Source organism: Dasypus novemcinctus, chromosome 25 (genome assembly GCF_030445035.2).
Source record: "Dasypus novemcinctus isolate mDasNov1 chromosome 25, mDasNov1.1.hap2, whole genome shotgun sequence".
NCBI lineage: Eukaryota > Metazoa > Chordata > Mammalia > Cingulata > Dasypodidae > Dasypus > Dasypus novemcinctus.
This window is the reverse complement of record NC_080697.1, coordinates 935,411-951,212: the sequence shown is the minus strand read 5'-3', so window position 1 is coordinate 951,212 and position 15,802 is coordinate 935,411. Positions and strand designations below refer to the sequence as shown.

The following is a 15,802-nucleotide window of genomic DNA, read 5'->3' as shown; positions in this document are numbered from 1 at the left end:
TAACAATATACGTAGAAGAGATTGGTTGGTAACTTTACTTTTTTGTGATAATGCCCTTGGAGGACTCAAGATTATAATAGTGATAAAAAATTGGGAAATGTTTCCATTTTTTGTATATTCTGGAAGAATTAGTGTAAGATTTTTCCTGTTTCATTTTATGATAGTTCACTGGTAAAGCCATGTGGTCCTAGGATTTTCATGGTAGGAAGGTTTTGAACAATATATTCAATTTCTTCAATAGCTACAAGGTTACTAAGATTTTTGGAGCAACTTGTCCTTTTCATCTAAACTGTTAAATCTGCATGTCATCCTTGCACAGGGGCCATGCCAATCTTCTCTGATTCATTCCAATTTTTAAAAATTAAATTGTCTTTTTTTAAAGATACATAAATCACTAAAAATGTTACATTAAAAATATGAGGTTCCCACATACTCCACCCCCACACCCCCACTCCTCCCACACCAACAACCTCTTTCATCATTGTGGCACATTCATTTGCATTTGGTGAATATATTTTGAAGCACTACTGCCCCCCATGGAGTATAGTTTACATTGTAGTTTATACTCTCCCCCAGTATATTCAGTGGGTTATGATAGGATATATAATGTCTAACATCTGTCCCTGCAATATCATTTAGGACAAATCCAAGTCCTGAAAACGTTCCTACATCTCATCTCTACTTCCCTCTCCCTGCAATCAGCAACTACCATGGCCACTTTCTCAGATCAATGCTACAGTTTCTTCCACTACTAGTCACAATAGTACTATAGTAGAATGCCAGTAAGTTCACTCTAATCCATATTTTATTCCTCCATACTGTGGACCCTGGGTTGGCAATGTCTACTCCACCTCTATATTGAGAAGGGCCTTAGATCCCATATGGTTGATGGAAGTTATTCTCCTGCTTGGAGTTGTAGGTAGTTTTGGTTCCCTGGTGTGGTAGTTGACAATCTTCACCTCCCTGTTAGCCAAACTGTGCAAGTCCAGCAAACCAGAGAGTAGGAGTTGCAACTCTGCTGAGGCTCAGGGCCCAGGTGGCACATGGTCAGTCCAGAGAGTCAAGTCTCCTAGGTATATGCCAACCCCAGTTCTCACCACAGGTTCCATAAAAGTGATAAAAGAGGAATGTATAGAAAGTTCACATCTGAGTCCAACTCCATCACACTCAGGAACACAAATTCTCAGGTAGGGGCCACTGACAAGGCACTGAACTCCAGAGCCAACTGCCATGATCATAGAACCTGAGTGTCTCAGTAGCCCTCAGGAGCACCAGTACCTGGGATTACAAGAGTACTGCATACCTTGTTCTCCATATAAAAGCAGTGCATAACTGTTCCTTTATACTTTTTAATATTTTTTATATGTTGCAGGGCCTTTTCCTAATAGATTTTTCTTATATCTATTATCTTATATCTCTATATAAAGTACTTATATATTAATCTTATCTTCTCTTACATCAGATAAGATAGACTTCTTTGTTTCAATCACCTCAGGTAAAGACAATAGAAGCATGTTTGCAGATAGGTGGAAAAAGTATCTAGAAGAATATACACCAGTTACTAGTGTTGACCTCCAGGGAGTGAAAAACGAGATGAGGCATTTAAAGGATTTTCTCTCTTTACTTCAAAAGCTTTTTAAAAAATTTCTATCCCCTCCCCCCATCTGTTCTCTGTGTCCCTTCATTGTTTATTCTTCTGTGTCCACTCACATTCTTGTGAGTGGCACTGGCAATCTGTGTTCTCTCTTTTTGTTGTGTCATCTTGTTGCATCACCTCTTCATGTGTGTGGCACCACTTCTGGGCAGGCTGCCCTTTTTTTGTGTGTGCAGGATGGCTCTCCTTATGGGGAGCACTCCTTGTGCATGGGGCTCCCCTATGTGGGGGACACCCGTGCATGGCATGGCACTCATTGAATGCATCAGCCCTGTGTGTGGGCCAGCTCACCACATGGGTCAGGAGGCCTGGGGTTTGAACCCTGGACCTCCCATGTGGTAGGCGGATGCTCTACAAGTTGAGCCAAATCCTCTTCCCACTTGAAAAGCTTTTGATTGCCTAAATTATTACTCTGAATATCCTTTGCTCTGAGAATAAAAATATGAAGTATTTTTAAAACATGGTCATTATAGAAAATGTCAGGAAAATAAGAAAGTTAATTAAACAAGAAAAGAGAATGAACCATGATTTTTAAACCATATATATATATATATATATGTGTGTAAGTTTATCTTATTCAGTCTTGTATCCTTTTTGGCAAGGAACAGAGCCTAACAAATAATGAGGACTTAATAAATATCTAATGAGTGAATGACTATTATAACATATATTTGGATTACATTGTATATATAGTTTTTTAATTTAATTTTTATTTTTTTATTGATTTTGTAAAAATATTACTATAAAAAAAATATGAGGTCCCATTCAACCGCACCACCCCCACCCCACCACTCCCCGCCCCCAGCCACACTCACTCCCATCATCAAGACACACCCATTGCACCTGGTAAGTACATCTCTGGGCATCTCTGCACCTCATGGTCAATGGACCACATCATGGCCCATTCTCTCCCACATTCCATCCAGTGGGCCTTGGGAGGATTTACAATGTCCGGTGATTGCCCCTGAAGCACCATCCAGGGCAACTCTAAGTCCCAAAGGCGCCTCGACATCTCATCTCTTCCTGCCATTCCCCATACTCATTAGCCACCATGTCCACTTTTCCCACTCCAATGCCACCTTTTCTCTGTGGGCCTTGGATTGGTTGTGTCCATTGCAATGTCAAGAGGAGGCTCAGATTCCACATGGATACTGGATGTAATCCTCCTGCTTTCAGTTGTAGGCACTCTAGGCTCCATGGTGAGGTGGTTGTCCTTCTTCAACTCCATCTTAGCTGAGTGAGATGAGTCCAATAAATCAGATTGTAGGTGCTGAAGTCTGTTGAGGCTCAGGGCCTGGCTATCATATTGTCAGTCCAGAGATTCAAATCCCCTAAATATATCTTAAACCCCAACACAATCTACAATTCCAGTAAAGTAGCATGAAAGTTTTGTGAAAAGAGATCCCATCTGAGTCTGATTTCATCATGCAGAAACACCAGCTCCAAAGAAGGGCCATCTGACATGGCAGTGAGCCCCATCTGCCATGACCATAGAACCCGTGGGTCTCTTTAGCCCTCGAAGGAACGAATACCTGGGGTTGTATCTACTTTATCTGTCTCTTAGACTCTGCTCAGTTGTGCATAAGGGCATTCCTTCTGACAGCCTCCAGACTCTTTTTTAGAGACTCATAGCCATATAAACTCATTTCTCCTTTCCATTTCCCCCTTACATTAGGTCAAACAGCATTTTAAAGTCATGTTATTATATGTAGACAGGGATATTCTGCTGATCCGCATTGAACCTTCATTTCAAGGTCATTTTCCAGTTGCATCATCAGTTGGTACTTGGTAGCAATCCCTCGGTGCCAGGGAGGCTCATCCCCGGATGTCATGTCCCACGCTGGGGGGAAGGCATTGCATTTACATGCTGAGTTTGGCTTTGAGACTGGCCACATTTGAGTAACATGAAGGCTGTCAGGAGGAAATTCCCAGGCACAGTGCTCTAGGCCTTGTTCTTATTTCAGGCATATAGGCTCACAGCATAGTCATTAGTATCATGCTGTCACTGTTGGACCCTCATTCCTTCCTGGTCCTTACCGTTGCACCTGGGGGACTACTGCTGCTCCCCTAGGGACCTCGACAGAGCACCTCCAGCCAGGAACCCAGTACCCCCCCAGCTGTAGTTTTTAATTGTTGCCACTATGAGTATATCCAAACATTACCATGCACCCTGGACATATGCCCTGTATAGCTCCCTGTCAGCCATATATCACCTGTCAATAGTGTCCAAAACCAGTATTCCTCCACTGCCATCGTTGAACCACTCTGTGATCCAAAACTTCCTGAAAATTGAAGCCCAATATAATGTCAGGATCCCTTACTAGTAAAGTGGCATATAGTGATGGGTTTAAAGGTTAGATATAGAATACGTGTTGACTTGGAAAAATTCTACATCCTATCTTTTTCTTTTTTTCCCCCCTAATTATTGAACTTCTCTTCATAAGATTCCTAGACCAAAGTAATTCATATATACAATATACAGTACTCCCACACATCTACCATAAAACCTTTTCCCTTCCACAGCGATATTCTTATAACTTATTCATATCATATTTAAAGTGATGTACAGACTCTGAGACAATAGCTTGCAAACAAGGTGATATCTGTGCTTACATTATGGTCCATACTTTAGGATATATAGTTTTCTAAATTTTTAGTTATCCTATGTTTTACATTATGGTTTACATTATTAGTCTGTCGACCCCTATTAGTCTGGTGTAATATTACATGTTTTATATCCATCCTTGTGTACTCTCCCGAAACTCCTCTCTTACCCCACTTTTACTTTGGTTCCACACATTTAACATCCATTTTCCCATCCCCTTAGTGCCCACAGTGACAGCCAACTTCCATTTCCCGAGGAGCCACATCCAGAGATACTTGCAACAGTGTTCAGGGCCCAATTTGCTCAACCGCCCCAATGCCCTGGGAGCCACCCTTTCTCTATGAGATATGGTTCCCTCTATTTGATGGCATTAGTCCTCCGCAGGATGTGGGTCCACCCCCACTCTTACTACTTGGGTCTCTACCCAATGGTACAACCCACCCTGGCAAAATGAGCATTCAGACATTCCCCAGGAGCCCGTCCCGCATCAGACCATCCCCTCCTAGCATCCTAAACAGGTAACCCTCTTAATTATATTTTGATACGATTATCTCAGCATTTTACTCTCAACCAACACCTGACACTCTCCTATGTTCATATGCTACCCCTCCTTCCCCCCACTTTTTGGGCAATATTACCCCTCCGCCCATCCCCAGCCCCCCTCAAACCCACAAAGCCCCACCCAAAGGCAACCCCTTGCCCCCATTTTATCTCTTGTGTTCATACTTATGGCCAGCTCATTATAAATTCCACCCCTGCAGACGTCAGCTCACATACTTCCTCCACCCCCCGATTTCCTGTAAGCCTATCGTTCAGTCTCTAGCTCTCTGAGGCAGCTTGCTTATTTCATATCATTGAGGTCATGTAGTATTTGTCCTTCAATGCCTGGGTTGCTTCACTCAACATAAGGTTCTCAAGATTCATCCATGTTATCACGTGTGTTTGTAGTGTATTTGTTCTTACAACCTAGTAGTATTCCATTGTGTGTATATACCACATTTTATTGATCCACTCATCTGTTGATGGGCATTTGGGTTGATTCCAACTTTTGGCAATAGTGAACAATGTTGCTATGAACATTGGTGTGCATATATCGGTTTGTGTCCTTGTTTTCAGTTCTGATGGGTATATATACCCAGCAGTGGTATTGCTGGGTCATATGGCAAATCTATGGTTAGTTTTTTGAGAAACCGCAAAACTGTCCTCCAGAATGGTTGGATCCTTCTGCATTCCCACCAGCAGTGGATGAGTGTTCCCCTTTCTTCACATCTTCTCCAGCATTTGTATTCTTCTGTTTTTTCATAGCTGCCAATCTTATGGGAATAAGATGGTATCTCATTGTAGTTTTGATTTGCATTTCCCTGATAGCTAGAGATTTGGAGCATTTTTTCATGTGCTTTTAGCCATTTGTATTTCTTCTTTGGAGAAGTGTCTGTTTAAATCTTTTTCCCATTTTTTAAATGGGTTGTTTATGTTTTTATTTTCAAGATATAAGGGTTCCTTATATATGCAAGTTATAAGTCTCTTATCAGATATATGGTTGCCAAATATTTTCTCCCACTGTGTGGGCTCCCTTTTTACTTTCTTGACAAAGTCCTTTGAGATGCAGAAGGCTTTAATTTTGAGGAAGTCCCATTTATCTATTAGATCTTTTGCTGCTCGTGCTTTTGGTGTGATATTCATGAATCCATTTCCTATTACAAGGTCCTGTAGATGTTTCCCTACACTGCTTTCCAAGGTTTTTATGGTCTTGGCTCTTATATTTAGGTCTTTGATCCATCTTGAGTTGATCTTTGTATAAGGTGTGAGATGGTAATCCTCTTTCATTCTTCTACATATGGCTGTCCAGTTCTCCAGGCACCATTTGTTGAATAGGCCACTATCTCCCAGTTGAGAGGTTTTGGTGGCTATATCAAATATTATATGGCTGTATATGTGAGATTCTATATCAGAGCTTTCAATTCGATTCCATTGGTCGGTGTGTCTCTCCTTATGCCAATACCATGCTGTTTTCACCACTGTAGCTTTGTAGTATGTTTTGAAGTCAGGTAGTGTGATTCCTCCAATTTTGTTTTTCTTTTTCAATATGTCTTTGGCTATTCGGGGCCTCTTTCCTTTCCAAGTAAATTTCATAGTTAGTTTTTCCAGTTCCTTAAAAAAGACTGTGTTGATTTTTATTGGGATTGCATTGAATGTGTAGATCAGTTTTGGTAGACTAGACAACTTAATAATATTCAGTCTTCCTATCCATGAACAAGGAATATTCTTCCATTTATTTAGGTCTTCTTTGATTTCCTTGAACAGTCTTGTATAGTTCTCGGTGTATAAGTTTTTTACCTCTTTAGTTAAATTTATTCCTAAGTATTTGATTTTTTCATTTACTATTGTGAATGGTATTTGTTTCTTGATTTCCTCCTGATCTTGCTCATTATTGGTGTACAGAAATGATACTGATTTTTGTGCATTGATCTTGTAACCTGCGACTTTACTAAACTCATTTATGAGTTCTAGAAGCTTTGTTGTAGATCTCTTAGGGTTTTCTATGTATAGGATCATGTCATCTGCAAATAATGAAATTTTGACTTCTTCTTTTCCAATTTGAATGCCTTTTATATCTGATTCTTGCCTCAGTGCTCAAGCAAGTACTTCTAAGACAATGTTAAAAAGAAGGGGAGACAATGGGCATCCTTGTCTTGTTCCTGACTTTAGAGGGAAGGATTTTAGGATTTCTCCATTGTAAACAATGTTGGCTGTAGGTTTTTCATATATACTCTTTATCATGTTCAAAAAATTTCCTTGAATTCCAATCTTTTGGAGTGTTTTTATCAAGAAAGGGTGCTGTATTTTGTCAAATGCTTTTTCTGCATCTATAGATATAATCATGTGATTTTTTCCCTTCAATCTGTATATATGGTGTATTACGTTGATTTTCTTATGTTGAACCATCCTTGCATACCTGGAATAAATCCCACTTGGCCGTGGTGTATAATTCATTTAATGTGTTGTTGAATACGATTAGCAAGTATTTTGTTAAGTATTTTTGCATCTAGGTTCATTAGAGAAATTGGTTTGTAATTTTCCTTTCTTGTGGTGTCTTTGTTTGGCTTTGGTACTAGGGTAATGTTGGCATCATAGAAGGAGTTTGGCAATGTTCCTTCTGTTTCGATTTTTTGGAATAGTTTCAGCAGGATTGGTGTTAGTTCTTTCAGGAATGTTTTGTAAAATTCACCTGTGAAGCTGTCTGGCCCTGGGCTCTTATTAGTTGGGAGAGTTTTAATAACTGATTCTATCTCTTTGCTGGTGATTGGTTTGTTAAAATCGTCAATTTCTTCTTTCGTCAATATGGGTTGCTTATGTGTTTCTAGGAATTTGTCTATTTCCTCTAAATTGTCATTTTTGTTGGAATATAGTTTTTCAAAGTGTCCTCTTATGACAGTCTTTATTTCTGTGGGGTCAGTGGTGATATTGCCTTTCTCATTTCTTATTTTATGTATTTGCATCTTCTCTCTTTTTTTCTTTGTTAGTCTCGCTAAAGGTTTGTCAATTTTGTTGATCTTCTCAAAAAACCAGCTCTTGGTATTGTTTACCTTTTCAAGTGCTTTCTTATTTTCTATTGCATTTAGTTCTGCTCTTATCTTTGTTATTTCCTTCCTTCTTCTTCCTGTTGGGTTACTTTGTTGTTGTTTTTCTAATTCCTTCAAATGTGCAGTTAGTTCTTCAATTTTTGCTCTTTCTTCTTTTTTGATATATGAATTTATGGCTATAAATTTCCCTCTCAGTACTGCTTTTGCTGCATCCCATAAATTTTGGTATGTTGTGTTATCATTATCATTTGTTTCAAGGTAGTCATTGATTTCTTTTGAGATTTCCTCTTTGACCCACTGTTTTTCTAAGAGTGTGCTGTTTAATTTCCAAATCGTGGTGTGAAATCTGGGCCTCTGTCCCTTGCAAATTTCCAGCTTGACTCCACTGTGGTCAGAGATATTGTTTTGTATGATTTCAATCTTTCTGAATTCATTCAGCCTTTCTTTGTGACCCAGCATATGATCTATCTTGGAGAATGATCCATGTGCGCTTGAGAAGAATGTATATCCTGCTGTGTTTGGGTGTAGCGATCTATATATGTCTATTAGATCCAGCTCCTCTAATATACTGTTCAGATGTTTTGTTTCTTTGGTGATTCTCTTTTGAGATGTTCTGTCCAGAGTTGATAGTGGTGTATTAAAATCCCCCACTATAATTGTAGATGTATCTATTGTTTCACTTAGTTTTTCCAGCATTTGCCTCACGTATTTAGAGGCACCCTTGTTAGGGGCATAAATATTTATGATTGTTCGATCTTCTTGACAGATTTTCCCTTTCACTAAAATGTAGTATCCTTCTTTGTCTCTCACAATTGTTTCACATTTAAAGTCTATTTTGTCTGATATTAATATAGCTACTCCTGCCTTTTTTTGGTTATTGTTCGCTTGTATGATTGTTTTCCAGCCATTCACTTTCAATCTCCATGCGTCTCTGGGTCTAAGATGTGTCTCTTGTAGACAGCATACAGATGGGTCATATTTCCTTATCCAATGTCCCAGTCTGAATCTTTTGATAGGTGAGTTTAATTCGTTGACATTCAGTGTTATTACTTTCAAGGAATTATTTGTGTTAGCCATATTTTGATTGGATTTGTGTTTGTCATATTTTGTTTGTATTTTTTCCTTCTATTTTTGTCTTTTTTTGTTGCTCTTATACTCTCCTCCAACTCTACCTGTCCTGTTTTTTCCTTTCTTCCTGCAGAACTCCCTTAAAATTTCTTGAATGGGAGGTTTCTTGTTGGTATATTCTTTCAGTTTCTGTTTATCTGCAAATATTTTGAACTCTCCATCATTTTTGAATGCTAATTTAGCTGGATAGAGTATTCTTGGTTGAAGATTTTTTTCCTTTAGTACCTTGACTATATCATACCACTGCCTTCTTGCCTCCATGGTTTCATATGAGAAATCAGCACTTAATCTTATGGAGCTTCCCTTCTATGTGATGGTTTTCTTTTCTCTTGCTGCTTTTAGGATTTTCTCTTTGTCTTGACCATTGAATAATTTGACAAGTATGTGTCTTGGGGTGGGCCTGTTGGGGTTTATGGCCAGTGGAGTGTGCTGTGCTTCTTGGATATGTACATCTGTCTCTTTCAGTAGGTTTGGGAAGTTTTCAGCCATTATTTCCTGCAACACTCCTTCTGACCCCTTTCCCTTCTCTTCTCCTTCTGGAATACCTATAATACGTATGTTTGAGCATTTTGCATTATCATTCAGGTCCCTAAGTCCTAGCTGGATTTTTTCTATCTTTTTATCGACCCCTTCTACTATCTGTTTGAATTCTGATGTACTGTCTTCCACACCACTGATTCTCTGTTCTGCCTCTTCTAGTCTGCTGATATTTGCTGCAAGTGTATTTTTGATTTCTTGAACTGTGGAGTTCATTCCCATCATATCTGTTACCTTTTTGCGTATGTCTGCAATTTCCCCTCCAAGTGTTGTCTGCATATTATTAACCTCTTTCTTTATTTCACCAAATTTGTCGGTGATAAATATTCTGAGATCTTTCATTGCTTGTGCAAAGTTCTGCTCCCCTTCCTGATTTTTACTTTGTTCATTGGATTCAGCCATGTTCTCCTGATTACTGGTTTGGTTTGTAGATTTTTGTTGCTGTCTTGTCATCATTTTATCTTGATGGGTTTGATCAGTTCCTTAGCTTCTTTGTCTACTCTTGGAGATTAATTAGCTCTTGTTTTTGCGTAAGTGTTATATCTTCTCTTTGTCACTTTGTTCTTCTTATTCTAATTTCTTGTTGCTTGTTAAGTTCACTTTAAAGGAAAGTATTAGTGCCATGGAAAGACAATTGTGTAAGCAAGCAAAAAGTGTAAAGTAGTATTTGTGATATATGTTAACAAAGCAAGAATATGAGAACTGGGAGGATGAAGGTTAGATTCATGTAAATTGTGTAGAGTTATAGCAGTAGGTAGAGTATCTATTATGAGGTAGATGACTGAATATGGGAGGAATATGGTATGAACTAAAAAGCTATTGTTTTTGTGAGAGCGAGAAAGAGAAAAGAAAGGTAATAGTTTCAAGAGTGGATAAGAGACAGAAAACAAAACAAAGGTATTAGAAATTAAGAGTTAGACACTTTGTGGATCAAAGAAAGGGAGGTGGGATGTGGAATATAGGAGAGACAGTAGATGATGGTGGATGTCAAGATGTAGGGTAAAGGCGATAGTGTAGGTAGCCTAAATCGTTTCACACAGAAATGAGGCAGTGGAGGATGAGAAAACCCAGCAAATGTGAGGTGTTCCCTGCAACACCTATTGTATAATTAAGTTAAAATAAAATAAGTGGAAAATGAGGGACAAGAAGGAGAGAGAAAACAGAAAAAGAGAAAAAAAAAAGGAAAGAAAGGAAGAAAGAAAAAGGGGGTGGGCAAAGGGTGGGGAACAGGTAGGGGAAAGAAAAAAACCAGATATACACGAATCACAATTGCAACACCCACTACAACAACAACAACAACAACAGCAAAAAAAAAAAAACCCTAAATAACTGAATAAAAAAAAGACTTTGGGGGATACGCTGGGAGAAAAGACTAGGGGATAATGCAATATTAGCAATTAGGACATTAAAAAAAGTAAAAAATAAGATAAAATGAAAATAAAAACAAAACAAAATGAAACGATAAAGAAAAAACACATATGTTGAAGGCTAGGGCTTTCAAGGACCTCAGATGGACCTCAGGGCGTGATGGATTCACGGGTGGAAAGTCTGAGATATTGAAGACTCAAGAGGTGTGAGTCTCTGGGGTGTGGGCCACCAGAGTTTAGGGGATTCAGACCTGGCAACCTCAAATCTGGTCAACAGGAAGACTCGGAGCCCCACAGTGTAACACAGCCCTCAGGGATCCCCGCAGCTGGGTGCCAGCCCTATGGGGGAAGTCAGATCCGCAAACTCTATATTATGTCTGAACCCTGCAATTCACTTACTCACTAGAATTTATTTTATGTGAATATATCGTCAATTCAGCTTTTGGACAGCTCCCACCCTGTGATCCCAGAAAATGGCCACCTGAGGGTGCCTCTACATCACGACCAATTTAATGACGCAGATCAGAAGTCCAGCCAATGGGTTGGGTTCCAGTTGGAAACTCTGACAAAACCAGAGTTCCCAGGCTTCACAAAATATTCCCCAATCGGCCTCCAGACGTGTCCCCCTCCCTTGCCGCACCCTGTAACAACCTCCCAATTATGTCCCTTTATTGCCAACAATCTAATTCCGTTGCAGATCGGCAGCCAGGCTTGTGGGGGCGGGGCTCCAGGCGGAAGCGCTATTACTTGTGTCCGCAATCAAAAATTCCGCTGCTTCACCACAAAACACCGTCTGTCTCCCCAAATCGATCCCCAAAGGCATCCCGTCCCATCAACCCCTCAACAGCCCGCCCAGGACTCGCAAATTCCCCAGCACTACAGAGCCACCAAAAAGCAGGCCGCAGAGCCAGTACTGCAGCTCCACCCACCCCCAAGGAGGGGGCAACCTGTGTGCAGGTCTCACCTCCGGGCAATAGAACCCAAATTATATCTTATAAACCAATCCTCTCCGTTACCTTCCCACCAAATCGATGTCCAGACACTTCCTGCCCTGCAAAAATCCTGAAAAAGCCTGTTCTCGGAGAACCTCCAGCGGCGCCCAGCTGCCTCTTCCTAGGAGAGACCGCAAGGCAAGCTCAGTCAGCCACCATCTTGCTCTTGTCTCTCTGTATATATAGTTTTACTTTTTCTTTCTAACAATATTATATTGTGAACAAAAAATATTCTGAAAATATGTATTGATGTTATCATATTTCATCATACAAAAGTAAGACTTTTAAATATTCCCTTAAAATTGAGAAATTAAGTTACCCTCTTTTATCTTATTTTGTTGCCATAATAATAATAATTGTTGAGCACCTACTATGTGTCAGGCATAATTATAAACACTTTATTCATTTAATTAAAACCCTTAAAACTTTACTACCTGTAAATAGCAGTATTGTCCCCACTTCATAATTGAGAAAACTGAGGCACAAAGAGGAACCCACTGTTCCTGTGGGACTAAGACTGACATATGAGAGAATGATGTTTTAAACCTTCAACAGATGACTTGAAGGCAGTTCCTGGTCATATGGGGCTTGGCATGATTGTGGGGGAAAGGGTTGGTTGCTACACAAGTCCAGAAATAGTTGAATGGATTATACCCTGCTTCCCACTTTTCTTGGCTCTATAAATGGAATCTCAGCCCTTGAGCTTGGTTCACACTGAAATGTGACCATGGCAGTGGATTGACCAAATCTGTGCCTTTTTCTCTTGAAGTAGGAGCTAAAATGTTGTGTATGCCATTGACCAGGAGGGCAGGAGAGTTCCCAATCCAGCTCTGTGGTGGGTGAATAATGAAGGGAATGAAGTGAAGTGGAGCTTTGGTGAGATGACAGATCTAACCTGCCATGTAGCCAACATCTTCTCACAGATCTGTGGCCTGCAACCTGGGGATGGTCTGGCCTTGCTTCTTCTCTGAGTGCCTGTGTGGTGGCTGGTGACTGTGGGCTGCATCCAAACAGGTCAGTGATTCAAGGGGACCCCAATGGAATTCAGAGCTGACCTTGAGCCCTTTGGTCCAGGGACACTGGGACCCTGCTCCAAGGATCTGGCCTCAGCTCCTCATGCTGGCACTACAGAGCAAGCCTCCCTGCCGTCCTCCAGGAATTAACAGTCATTTGGCAAAGAACATACCTTATCTTCCCTCTTTCTTTTTTCTTCTCAATCTTTCTCACACTCCCTCTCATTATCTCACTCTTTTTTCCTCAAATTCTCATGCTCATCAACTCTCAGTCTCATGCATTCTCTTTCTCTCTTTTACATTCTTTCTTTTGCACATTCTTAGATGTTTTCAGTTCTTAAAAGATTCATCAATTGTTAGCATTTTTGCCAGATTTGTGGCCACTCTCTCTGTCTCTGTCTGTGTGTGTGTTTTTCTCTTCCTCTCCTCTCTTTATCCCTCTCTTTGATAGGATCATTTGAGAATCAGTTGCATTGTGTCACTTTACCCATAAACTCTGCAGCATGCATCTGCTAAGAGCAAAGTTATTTCCTTCAAATAATGGCAATACAATTATCATACAAGAAGACTAACATGATAATAATATATTCATCTATTGTCAGAATTCCTCAACTGTCCTATTAATGTCATCTATATTTGCTATGTTTTTTTCCTTTAAATCCAAAATCCAGTCAACTATCATGCACTGCATTTAGTTGTCATTCTCTTCAGTCTCCTTTAATCTAGAACAGACCCCCAGTCTTTTCTGCATGGCAGTGACATTTTGAAGAGTCTAAAGCAGTTGTACAATGATCCTATGTTTATATTTATGAGACTTTCCTCATGATTACATTTAGGTTACAATGCTAGAGCACTACAAGTGTATTGTCCTACTTTCTCAGTGCATCACATCATGGGGTGTAGGAAGTTAGTTTGTTTCATCATCAGTGATCTCATTTGATCACTTGAGTAAGGTAGTATTGGCCATACTTATCCTTTGTAAAGCCTTCTTTTGCCCATTGCAAGTAATAACTAATCTGAATGTAATGTTTATGAAACTGTGCATACCGTATTCCACAACTGCCTTTCACCCAATAGTTTTAATATCCATTGAAGATTCCTGACTGAATTGAATACTATAATGGTGGTTTTAAACAGTGATTTTCTATCTTTATCATCCTCTCCATATTTAACTACTTAGAATTCTTCTTTAAAGAGGAGCTTGCTTTCTACTTTTTAAGTATCTATTAACCTGTCTCTTCTGCCTATCTATTGTCTACTGAATTTAGATTCAGTATGGGACTCATGGATTCTTTTTTGAATAACTTCTCTTATTCTACCATTCCATCTTGCATGCTCACAACTCAAGCTCTCTGTTGCTCATATTCTCTATCTCTGTCTCTCTCATACTCATATTCTCTCACACTTAAAATAGTTTATTAATTTGGCAAGATCATGTCAAATAAAAAATTAGTAGCTGCGGCGGCTTGCTCGGTCGGTAGAGGTGGGGTCTGGCTGCGGACGAGGGGTCGGTCCAGCTCTGGACGAGGGGTCGGTCCCGCTTGGGACGAGGGGTCGGTCCCGCCTGGGATGAGGGGTCGGTCCGGCAGCAGACGAGGGATCGGTCTCACAAGGGGTTGCGCGGTTCGGCTGACGGGGTCGCCCGGCAAAACCGGCGACGAAGGGGTCGCCCGGAGAAGCAGGCGACGAACTGGGGACAAGGGAGGCCAGGCCCTTGTCGGGGGCTCTCAGGACTGGAGGGCGCACGGCAGAAGAACTACCGCGGAGACAAGGTAAACACGCAAGTCCACTTTACTGAGGGAGAGGCAACAGTTTTATAGGGGCTGGGGAAGGCTGATTGGTCGAAGCCACGCCCTGTTCTGATTGGTTGCCGGCGAAAGGTCAGTGGGCGGTACTGGACGGGGGAGGGGTGGTGGTTAGAGATTGGCTGTCGCTGTTGCTGGGGGAAGGGGCAGGGTTTAGGGATTGGTGGCTGCTGTTGCTGGGGTGGAGGGCAGACTGGATTTTTCCGCCCATGCCTGGCTGTTGCTGCTGTCGGGGGAGGGGAAAAGGGCGGGCTGGATTTTTCCGCCCTCACCTGGCTGTTGCTGCTGTCGGGGGAGGGGAAAAGGGCGGGCTGGATTTTTCCACCCACACCTGGCTGTTGCTGCTGTCGGGGGAGGGGAAAAGGGCAGACTGGAATCCTGCGCCCGCGCAGGGAGAAGGAAGAAGAAGGGTGCCGCCCCACAAGGCATCGGGTGGCGCCATCTGGGAGGAGGGGTGGCCACGGAAGCATGGCTGCCGAGAAGGGGAGACCCGAGGGCACTCTGCGCCCATGCCGAGCTTCCTTCAGGGGTGGCGGTGGGCCCGACCAACCACCCTATTATGGGGGCAGCGGAATTAGGCCTACCGCGGCCGCTCCCCTGCCAGGCCAGCAAACCACACTTCAGCCCGAGGGGTGACCGCAAGTAGCAAAGGAAGAGGGAGGATGGGGGAAAGAACCATGTCTTCTGTAGAACTAAGAGACAGCCCATGGGCTAACCAAGACTTGAGTTAAGCCCTTTGGGTTAATGAGAATTTAGAAGGAGCAGTAACAAAGGAAAGCATTCCAACCACAGTCACAGCACACAGAAAGGCCTAGAGTCAGGAAGAACATCTATGAAGGATTGTCCTTTTGAAATAAAAAGTAGGAATTGTGGGAGAGAAACATGGAGAGTGGGCAGTGATTGAATATTGGAATGGGGAGCTTTGTGTTTTCCTGGAGAGAGGACACATGTGTTAATGCAGGGAAGAAGTGTGGAGGGAAAAAAAATCAGTTCTTCATAGAAATTAACCAGACAATAATACAGAAGGTGGGATTGCAGGAAAATTCAGGACAGGGCATCAAGTTGAGAGGCTAGAGTCCAATGGGGCATCTGAAGATCTAATCTAATTGTTGGTGGT

The 15,802-nt window shown here is 41.3% G+C and overlaps 2 pseudogenes; one reads left to right on the top strand and one right to left on the bottom strand.

Moving 5' to 3' along the window:
- LOC101410659 (acyl-coenzyme A synthetase ACSM1, mitochondrial-like) overlaps positions 1-15,802 on the top strand; it is a 67,679-nt pseudogene that overhangs the window by 36,345 nt on the left and 15,532 nt on the right.
- On the bottom strand, positions 286-379 carry LOC111766376 (U6 spliceosomal RNA; annotated as a pseudogene).